General features: G+C 31.7%; 1 protein-coding gene across 1 annotated transcript in view; it reads right to left on the bottom strand.

The window, feature by feature from the left end:
- LOC126774100 (frizzled-2) overlaps positions 1-12238 on the bottom strand; it is a 272688-nt gene that overhangs the window by 80737 nt on the left and 179713 nt on the right. Inside the window, exon 4 of the mRNA XM_050495427.1 lies at positions 7292-7348. The gene's annotated coding sequence lies outside the window, so the exon portion shown is untranslated. The remainder of the gene's footprint in view (positions 1-7291; positions 7349-12238) is intronic.

Raw genomic sequence — 12238 nt, 5'->3', positions numbered from 1 at the left:
GTTTAAACGTATGTTTGATTTATGCTAATGCAATTTACTATTGTGTACTGTCATTACCTTAACACATAATGCATTTATTAACTTTGAGATCAAATAATATTAATGTTCACTGACTGTGTTGCGACCAAACCTGATGAGGATATTTTAAAGGAAAGAATTTATCCTATTTGGATATTGTTAGGAAGACTAAGCTGAAACTTACTTCTTAGTTTTATTAAATATTATACCAAAGTAATAATTTTCAAATGAATATTCATGAATATTTAAGGCGCCGCGATAAATTAAAAACATCCAGTTTTTCGCAGTTTTTTGTTGTTATTAAAAAACCTAATCGAATTAAAACTTAATTAGCTCTTTTTGTATGTACATGAATGAAACTTGTTCAGAGTTGTTGATATATAATATTCTTAATTTGTTAACAAGATAAGCGAGACGAAAATATTACGCACATATACACCAACATGAACACACATCAACACACACGCCTAATACCTAACTTTTCATAACAAATCAAGCATCTGTCAGTACGTTGCATAATTTGAAATATAACTTTAAACGCCTACAAAAAATCACAATTAAATAAAAGTTGGCAAACTCCCATTATTGTAAATTAGGTACGAAAATATACCTCAGACTAAATACGGTGTAATTTAATACGGAACAAGAATAAGGAGAGTCGAATTCTGTAATAAATACGGTTTAGCTGGCAGGCGTTAATGGCGACGCATTAAATAATAAGGAAGTCTCCGGTTTCACTCTATTTACAGATCTGTAAGCAATTAGCTTTGTTTTAATACTTAAAATAACACTAAAGTAGCTAACGGCTATTGTGATTGACTCATTCCAGTCAATTATCTTACAACTAACCAGCAGCTCAAATTTATTATTATATGTATCCTACATTGAATTGGATATAAGTTATATAATTATTTCAATTTAAAATTTTACTATTCAAAAGTGCTTGTAGGAGCCAACTTGAATAAAATATATAAATATTGAATGTAACGAGAGAGGTACGATACGACTGAAATAATTTCTTTTATTTTATACTTTATATGGTTAAAGTATTTGTGGGTAATAATTCGATTGTTATAAAATTTAGTTTATTTAAATAAATCAGTAGCTTATATAAAGTATTAATTGAATTAAGATGTGTTTTTATAATTGCAAGGTAAGTGTTATTTCTTTCGAGAATTTTTTTAGGAATCATCGTACTTTGCAATGTATTATGAATGATTTTTTGAAAAAGCTGAGGTTATATAGACCCTTAGAAGGCAATTGCCAAAATAGTTATTATAAGAACACATTTAATTATAAGAACACAGAATAAGGTTAGACTTGTAGGTCTATATTGTTTCAGGCAATTTTTTAGCTTATTTGGCCCCTTGCGCGGTGGGTTTTATTACACACTAAATGTAACCAGCGGATTTATGTGCGTTATCTTTGTATTATATAAAGGAATCCTATTATATATTAACAGCATCAAATTTTTGTGATTTTTGTCTATCAATTTCCAAAAATCTAGAAAATTGTTTAAATAGTTTATAATTAACTATCTATATACCTATAATAACAGATAATAAATTATATTGTATATTGTATAATTGTACTGAATTGATTTTGATGAACTTAAGATTCAGGGGTACCTTGAAACTTCTGTATTGCAAAGTAACCCTAAATCATAATACAATTAATTATATTTGTATTTTAACTGCTTTGTAGGTTACCGGACAAATAGACAGACAGTTTTGATTGGACAGAATGTTTTGATTTTGATATCTTGCAAATAGTCATATGAACTTTTAAATTACTTTGTAATCTCAGACAGACACTTCAATTATATTATTTATTTGTACAAATTTAAAATTATATTGCCTAGTATCATACTTGTTAATTAAATGAATCGTAAAATCGTAATAATGGCTAATCCTCTCATATGCAGTGCTACAGTTCCTTGTTGTTATATGCCACACACAGGCATTATGGGGGTATAATTATAATTATTTAAGTCGTAGTAAAATACCAGATAAGACCTGCATATATACGTTTATATTTAATACCTATATTAATTTGATGTCCATGTTGCACTTTGTTCAATCTGTTCAATTCTACTTCATATAGAACAAAACTTACATGGCCATATCTTATGTACGATCTGATTTATTTGAGAAAGGCAATCTGTTGATCCATGAATGTATGCGTATGAAGGAAAACTATTTAATATGATGGTTATTAAACATATTTTCCTTAGCCTCGTTATATTAACTATTTATTAATACAACATACAACCTATAAACTGTGCAATTTGGCGCCAGAAGCGAACATCCGTTACAGTTTCCGACTAACAATGGCAAGACAAGATGGCGTTCGTGATCACAAAATGGCGGAGTTAAATTGGCTTCGGTCCAAAATATAGAAGGATCTAGATTTCACATAATTAGGCCACTTGTCACCAACTCAGTTTTGCTTGGTGCTAATTAGTTCTTAACTTTTCGAGTGACTACCCTTTGAATAAATAGAAAATAAAGCACGGGGAAAAATTTGTTTTGGGTTGTTTGTTTTAGACAAGACCTTAACGTTTGCTGTTATTGGGTATATGGTACCACAATTGCGTTAAATAGCTAACCCAATTTTTTGCAGTATAAAATTTGGCAATTAGCAATTGACAATTGGACTACTGAATGAAACATTATAATTATTTCTAAAACACAAATGCGTTATCAAACATAAAACTAAGATCAAAGAGATCTATTACATTTAAACTCTTGTCTATGATTCTACCTACCTTTTAGTACCGGCAATAGATTTACTTTCCGCTGATTTTATGAACTTTATTCTGATTACATTATTTTAAAGGATTCACAGACAAAACGTTTAAATTGTCCGTATCAAGCTATTACAATTAAATATTTAAAAAAAAAACGCAACATTAAAAAACGAAACAATTAAAAGTCTATTTGTACTTTTAGATTCACACGTTCTTACCACTGGGTCATCTCTTAATCGACGAACGTGGGTTCAACCCCGGGCAAGCACCTCTGAATTTTTATGTGCTTAATTTCTGTTATAATTCATCTCGTGCTTTTCAGTGAAGGAAAACATCGTGAGGAAATTCTGCCACATGTGTATTTCACCAACCCGCATTGGAGCAGCGTGGTGGAATAAGCTCCATACTTTCTCCTCAAAAAGGGAGAGGAGGCTTTAGTCCAGCAGTGGGACATTTACAGGCTGTTACTTTGTACTTTTAAACTAAAATCGTCGTGTAATTTGGCAACTGTTTTAACTATTTAAATCATTGAGATGAGCGTAGGCCTTTTTTAACGATTGAATGACTACTGTTGGCAAGTTGTAACGAAAAGTTAGTAAGTAATAAATCTGCTGCGCCTGTACTGTGCTGGAATAATCTTGATCAATGGACATAATAGGACTGAGGCGCCCTTAGTTTGCTTTTTTCCTTTGACCTCAAATGAACTTGTAATTTTTTTTATAGTTTTTAATTCTTTTTCATACATTCATTAAATAGTTAGTTGGTAATTAAGATTGTTTTTGTTTTCCTATAAATCAATCATTAAGATTATATTAAAAGTTTTTTTTACACAGTTAAGATTTTTCAAGCTAATTTCAATTCATTAAATGAAGATAAGTATTGCGAAAATGGTAGAGTGGAGGGGATGAATGCGGAGACAATATCTGTAAGTGCCGGTTAAGTGAAATAAAAGAACAAGTTTAGCTTCTCCGTACCATACTCGTTGTTTTAATACACTCTACAACTATTACAATAAAATTATCGTTCAATGTGATTGCAAAGCATTTAAGATAAGAACGGTGTTATTTTTCTGTTAACATATTCTCAGATATCAATAAAAGATTATTTAAAGCGTGTCAAGCTCGTTGTCTTGATACAAACGAGATAAATCAGCTTACAATAGACGAGGCTTTTGTTCCCGGCTTCGTCCTCTTCGAATTATAATTTAATTATGATTAATCTATATAATCTTTCGTTAAAGCAAACTGATTGATGTTGATGTCATGAATCCTAATTGTTTACATAAGGTTTGTGTAATAGTACATTTAAATGAAAAAATCATTGATGCCTCTAGACAGATGTTTGGTACAATTCACCAATACTATTAACCGGTAAATTAAATCCCTTTATTTAAAAAAATCTAAACTTCGCATCCGTAGTCCGTAATCCGTAACAGCCTGTGAATGTCCAACTGCTGGGCTGAAGGCCTCCTCTCCCTTTTTGAGGAGAAGGTTTGGAGCTTATTCCACCACGCTGCTCCAGTGCGGGTTGGTGGAATACACATGTGGCAAAATTTCAGTAAAATTAGACACATGCAGGTTTCCTCACGTTTTCCTTCACCGTAAAGCACGAGATGAATTATAATCACAAATTAAGCACATAAAAATTAATCGGTTAAGATTCACGCGTTCATACCACTGGGCAATCTTGGCTTTTTAAAAAACCATATTAATTTGCATTATGTACTTTTGTTATAGATGTAAATATCGGTTTTTGTTGTTTTCCTAATCTTATTAATTTTAACATCGTATTGTCAGTGTTCTTTATATAAATGAATAAACTCGATTATACAGAGACGTGTATTTTTGTATACAATGTAGAGATCATATCAAGATGCTGAGCTATTCGATGGAGATTCATAGAATAATGATTTGACTAAACATTATCATACATTCAAGAATTTATGACGATGAGTGTTTTCCAAACCTTGTTTCCAAATAACATTTTATGTGGAGAAAGTTTGTGCCGCCGTACAGCGATACGACATCTAAAACTTTAAATGGTTTGATTTTATCGCGATCAATTTTAATCTTTGCCTTTCTCATTATATAACATATAATAAATTCAAGTCGTATCTGATACGATATATCTATTTATTTAAGTTTATATTCATTCGATAGCTTCGGATCCGAGATGGTCTAGTGGCTAGAACCGAACATTGCAGGTTCAAAGTCGGGCAAGCGTCACTGGGTTTTCGTGTATTTGAAGAAGTGAGTGAAAGAAAACATAGTGAGGAAACTTGCATATGACGGATGAAAATCTTTCACATGTGTGTTCCAAAGATTCTTCTTAAAAAGGAAGAGTTTTTATTTTATAATAAAGGTAAGAAGTAGACGTTGATTTGGGGTAACAACAACTCATTATAATGGATTATTCCAAAGTTATTATGTAATATCTTCATGAAATTGTATTTTAGTAACATTTTCATGAGACTTATATTTTGTATAATATGAAAGTAAAGGTTGTAATATAAAAGTAGATTTTTAAATTAAGAAAGAGTATCTGAGTCTCAATGTTGACGGTAAGACTTAGCCCAGTCGGTCACCGTGGAATTATTATCTCTCATCTTAATGCGTCCCGCCGGGACTTGTGACCTGATGCTCTGAAGTGATAACGAGAATTACAAAGAATAACTTATTAGAAGATTGTCTCTTAGGGTTTCAATGTGCTTATATATTTTTTCGCATTACGCGTTTCCCCCACGGGGACAATATGGGGCTCGCCGTTGTCAAAGACGCCGAACAACGGAATACCCACTAAAAAACCAGCGGTGCCATTTCCGTCTTAAGAAGTAGTTGCTTGCACATGCTATCTTGATGCTCAAGGGTTTCAATATAATTGAATTAATTAGATATATTTAATTATTACTATAATTAACAGGTTTTAATTATCATAATTAACGTAACTTAACGACGAGTCGTTAATTCATATTTTAATTATCTAGATTTCCTTATTAAAAATATTAAGATCGATAAATCTTCTTAATGTACAAAGGTTTAAATCGACCAGAAAATCTTAATCATATGTTATTGTATCTAAGTTCGAACAAGTAGCACCGACCGGACATTTTACATGATTACATTAAATGTCCTTCTGTAATCTTTGGAATGAAGATTCTACCGAGAAGAAATGACATGAAACCCAGCATTTAAAAAAATATTATATATACATACATTGATTACTTATTTACAATGAATACATATGTATTATGTATCCACGAAACACTCGTTGCGGTACGATCATTAAAATAAAAATATATTATATTAATAAACACTTTAATCATAATATCTATATTATAACATCGGCAGTTTTGTTTATTTGATGCTTATATTTTTTATAGAATAGGAAGGCGGACGAGCATATGGGCCACATGACGGTAAGTGGTCACCAACGCCCATAGACATTGGCATTGTAAGAAATGTTAACCATCGCTTACATCACCAATGCGCCACCAACCTTGGGAACTAAGATGTTATGTCCCTTGTGCCTGTAATTACACTGGCTCACTCACCCTTCAAACCGGAACACAACAATACCAAGTACTACTGTTTTGCGATAGAATATTTGATGAGTTGGTGGTACCTACCCAGACGAGCTTGCACAAAGCCATACCACCAGTAAATTTAAATTAGAGTTGTCCTCTAGATAATTATGCTACAAACAATGTGTCAAGTCCGAACACAATGGTCAGTAGTATAGTGGCTATATTCTGTCTTTTATTTTCTTGCAAGTCAAAAATCAAAGTTAAAAATAAATATTTCAATGTTCAAGAATGTTGCTATTTATTTATTAAATGTCGACACTGAGTGGTGATTCAAAAAATAATAAGTAACGCTTCACGTATTGTTTTTATTATTTTTCCAACTCTTATATTAAATATAAGTCATGGTATAATAGGTTTAATGCCGTAAGAACCGTCTGAATGTTTGATCTGTGCCCGCCAGTAAGCTCGGAGGCTGAGCCGCGCTTCGCTATCACTAAGAATTATCTTAACCGCTGCCTCAGTTCACTTCGCTTTCGCCAACTCACTGCTGTTATTTACATTTTAAATACATTATTGATAATGAAGTATTAAAGAGATAAGGAAAATGATGGTTTTGTTATTTAACGAGCGCTTTGTCTTAAGTTATTTAAATTATTGCGGCGTTTTTGATGAATAAAATACAATTTGATTTACTTGGTGGTAGGGCTTGTGAAAGTCCGTCTGGGCACCACCAACGCATCAGATATTGTACCGCCAAACAGCAATACTTAGTATTGTTGTCTTCCGATTTGAAGGGTGAGTGAGCCAATGTTACTCTTAAGTTAAGTTTACAGAATTACATTTATTGTATTTACTCACTCGTTCCCAAGGTTGGTGGCGCTTTGGCGATATAAGGAATGGTTACCACCGCTAATGTCTATCTCATTTGTTCACTTGTCCGTCTATATACGTATTTTAGACATTAAAAAAAACAATGAATATAAATTGTATGACATGCTTACCAGTGGTATTGACGATGGTCAGAACTAGTGTTCTCGTTCTGTGTTCGTCTTCTTAATCTGTAACAACGATAATTAAGATTAAGCTAAGAATTGTAAATAATGTAACGTCTTTAAATATTTTCATTCACCGTCAAGCACTATATGAATTATAAACACAAAATAAGCTCATGAAATTTTAGTGGTGCTTGTCCGGATTTGAACTTGCGCCTTCGGTTAAGATTATAAACGTGCTCCAACCACTGAGCCAAGACGGTCCGGTAGTTAGTCAAACATTACTAAAACGTTCATATTAAAATGAAATATAGCTACTATTTGTGCAGAGTCCTATCTTTGAATACGCATATTTGAAAATGATCGTAACCACAATCAAACAATATGATACCTTTGTTTGAAACTCGCTACATGAAATTTACTCAGATATATAACAATGAATACATTAATACGCTTTTGTCATGGAAAATAAAAAAGTTCTGACGACATATCATACAACTTTATTTCCGTATGCCATCTTCATGCGAATGGTGTCGCCGTGTGATCTCATTTTATAACAATTCCGGTCAGAGCGGATCACCACAAACTGCTAGCGTCTGTTAATGTGAGCATCTCTTACTGAAACAATTAATTTTACACATTAATATTTTATGATCACGAAAGGAGGTTGGATCATTAAAATTCACTTTTTTTGAGCAACCAGATCTGGTGGTGGTCTCGAGTTGCTGTTATAAGTTTTATTATTTTTAACGAGATTTTAATTTTGATAGTGGTATATGTACCACCCACTTAACATTACAACACCGAATAGCCACACCACCGAATAGAAAATAATAATATATATTTAATTTGACTCACAAATGAAAAAAAAATGTTAATTGAGAATTACATACAGAGATATAATTTAACTTTTATTAAATATTTTATGATTTAGATAATTATGTTCTTTTCCATACTTAAATCCTTTTAAAGTGGACAGAAAGTTACCTAATTATAATAATAATAATGTCCTCAAGACCGATTTCAGTCACGGCGGCCAATCTCAAGAGATTAGCCACCTACTCACGAGATATTATAGTGCATAAGTGTGTGCGCAAACACAGGTACACTCTCTATTCCCTAGCTCTCATAATACGATCGGACGGCAATCCGACACGAACAGAAAGAGTTCAGGCGCAGGACAAACGGCTTTACGTACTTTGAGAGGCGCGGGAGTGTACACACTTCCAACTTCCAGACTCCGGGCTGCTACCGAGAATTGTCTGTCAGAAAAACCCAATAACTTTTTATTGGCCCGACTTGGGAATTGAACCCAGGACCTCAGGGTCTGCGGCCTTACGTCAAGCCACTAGACCAACGAGGCAGTCGATTTAATTATGACGATGTAAGCAATGCATTGAGACTGATACACAAATTATGAAATTTGAAATAATAAAATAATTAAATGTGTAGTGTGTGTGTACGCATGTTAGTAATATTTTAAGTTAAAATAAGTAATTTTAATTAAACCAATGTTTTTACGAATTCCTTAGAATTTTTCCCATTCCTCTACCATTCATATTCCTATTCTGGATTTATTATCGGGATAAATAAAATAAAATAATAAAATAAATAAAATATAATCGGGAAGGTATAATACATTTAACAGTATTTATAAAACTCGGTGAATTAAAAAAACAAACGACTAAGTTTCTTGCCAGTTTTTTATATATATACAAAATAAATTCTAAGCCTACCCCCAGTTTTAATATATTTTAATATGTATAAGCTGTTAATTAAGAAGCCGGTTTATTAATCTTTTCATGACTACGTGTGTGCTAATAGTTTGACTATTTAACATTAAACTGTTAAAGTTAACTATCTCAGGTTTCATCGTACAATACAAATCTATACAAATACTTTTATGATAAAAATATAAAATCTTGAAATCCAAATCAAATTATCTTGTAAATCAGTGAATAGCTCAGAGTGACATAGTCCTTTAATTCTTTTCTCTTTTAAGAACATGTCACCAAATGTCGAGACGGATTATAATGTTAAAAAAAAATCTCGACCCAAAGATAAACTCAGACAACCGAACAATGCACTGAGCCTTTGTGGCTTAATCTTATAGAAATCCCTTAAAACTGTCATAACATTTGACACTTTACCATAAAAAGTAAAAATAAGTACAAAGGGAACCATTTGTTGCAAGTAGATTTGGCTTCAGATAAATATGGAAACTGTTTAAATTATTTTATTTTAAAATTGAGTTGTACTGGCATTATAAAATCACATTGTTTAGATAATAAAACTGTCAATGCTGGAATGAATCAAGTAGACGCTTCTAAGTACACTTATATAAGTATAGTCAAGGTAGCTAAAATGCATTAAAAACCCTATTATATAACATGGAAAATGTTAAAATGTTTATTTGATATTTTTAACAACAGGCCGGTGGGCTCTGACTGGCTTCGGGTAATTTAATTATATGTTAATATAAAAGGCAGTTCCACTTAGATTCAACAACAACAAAAACTGTTTGTATTGTTATCAAAGTATAATGTTTGCGTATATTTCTTTGTATAAAAACAAAACTATCAACAAGCGCTAATAAATGTTTCCTAAATCCAATAAACGATACGCGCGTACGCCGCAGCGATTTCTATGAAAATGTTTTGCTCGGAGGCTTTATTGAAGCATTCAGGCGGAATATATAATATATACAGTTTTATGATATCCTGTGCGTTATGCAGGAGCTGCCCTATATTACTTTGTTTTGCCGCTCCGAGATCGAGATGTATGAGACTTGTCATATCATTCGTTTCAGACTTTTGTATTTTTCCAATAAGAATTTTTATCTAGTTTTCATATTATTCACGACGAGTTATGAGATTTCATAGAATATCTTCCGATGTGAAAGTAATATACTTTGTTTACTATACCTCGGGTATGCATAGATAAACCTGTATTAGGAATACGCACAAATAATAGCAATTTACATTTATGTTAAAATACTACATAGACGTGCAGTGCACTCTAGAACTCACTTTGTATATTTATTCGTGAAATGTTAAAATGACAAATAATAATAGTTTTTTTGTATTCTGGGGTTTTTCTTTAAAATAATACAATGTTGATAAAATTGTTCCATCTCGTCTACCTCGCACAGGGAGAGTACAATTTGTTTTGTCCCTGTTTTCTTTTTATTGTTTTATAAATTTAATTCTATAATGATATATATACACTCTTACAAATATCAAATTTAATGGCTTTTCTTAGAATAATATAAATATAATGTATCACGGACGTCGATTACTCTTAAGCTCGTTTATCATATATTAAATATGTTAAGTGATAGTACCAACTTCCTGCCAGCAAGTCCTAAGGAAGTGTTAGGCGATCTAGACGGCCGATTAAGATTCTGCGCGCGCGCAGGTGTCGCGTCGCACACTACCGAGAAATCGACAAGGATTATGACGGTATAACAAATTGTATCTGCTAACCGTAGGATTCTATTACAAATAACATTTAACGATTATTATTTTTTACATATGATTGCAAAACAAGAATATTGAGATGCTATTGAATGAGGTAATGAGTAATAAGGTAAGACCACGTACGACTAGTTCTTAAGCAAAGATTCCTGGTTCAAATCCGGATCCTGATTTTTATATGCCTTATTTATTTTCATAATTTATTTTGTGCTTCAGTAAAAGATAGCATTATTAGGAAAAGGTGATTTTTACATTCACAATAAAATGATTATTTGACAAGGTTAGTTGAATAGTATTCCGTTTTTTCTTTAAAATTTTTGTAACCTTTCAAAATGTATTAGACCTTTCTAGTTTAACTGAATGTTCGTATAATTAAATAATCTCATAAATGCCTACAGCTAGACAAGAGTCTCCTCTCTTCGTACGAAGACGCATTGGAGAATTTACTCCATAAGGCAGCTCTTCGAGGTGGTGCATAATTAATATTCTACAGCTTAATTCATAAAAAACAGCTTCATAAACCGATATTATTTCTAATCATACAAGAGTCTGCGAGTATATGATATAAACAAATAAAGAGCAACCGTTGAATCAGCGTTTATAATAAAGGTTTACGATTCAAAGTCGCTATAATTATATGGCCTTATAAAAAGATTATTTTTCCGCTACGAATATTCAAAGCTGTGCTTTTAACGTTGTCCCTTTTATCCATTTTCAATGTATCTTTTAATAAATGAATAGAAATTCATTTAACAGAATTCAGAGTCTTTTCACAGTGGAATGTGTTAAGTTTTACAGTAAACATAACGATGTAAACACGAAGACTTCAAATATCGTAAAGCATCCATTCATACCGGCTCGCATTTACCAGGCGACTGAGCTGTTGTAATATTTTTAATTCTATTCTGTATGCCATAAGGACTATGTTGTTTGAATTCATTCGGGAGCTGATACCGGATTGTTTGTGACTCGTAAAATGTTTTTGTCAAAACAATTTTTGGTACACAGGTTGTGTAATGTTGCCAAGTATTTGGATTGGATATTATTATATTTTATATTTTGTAAATTTAGCGTTTGTATAATATAATAACATTTAGATATGATTCATCAAAATGCAATTTAAATGCTAATTATTATTCTATATATTAAGTGGGAAATATATTTGGTCTTAGTGAAAAATAGTTTATTTCTGTTATTATCTAAGATGTTATGTTCTGTATTTATACTATATCACTCAATCTCAAATATATATATATATATATATATATATATATATATATATATATATATATATATATATATAAGCAACTGGTACAATCGCGATAATTTAGTAATTAGCGGTATGAAAGAAATGGTAACCGAAAATATTTTGCGATCCTTAATATTTTAACAAATTATTGCAAACACTGATACTTCACTTGAAAAAAATTAAGATCTGACGCGTATCTTAACCCTATTTATTATGTCAAATTCAAAATGG

The sequence above is a fragment of the Nymphalis io genome, chromosome 16, assembly GCF_905147045.1.
Source record: "Nymphalis io chromosome 16, ilAglIoxx1.1, whole genome shotgun sequence".
Classification (NCBI taxonomy): Eukaryota; Metazoa; Arthropoda; class Insecta; order Lepidoptera; family Nymphalidae; genus Nymphalis; species Nymphalis io.
The sequence above is the reverse complement of the archived record's forward strand: the minus strand, read 5'-3'. Positions and strand labels throughout refer to the sequence as shown.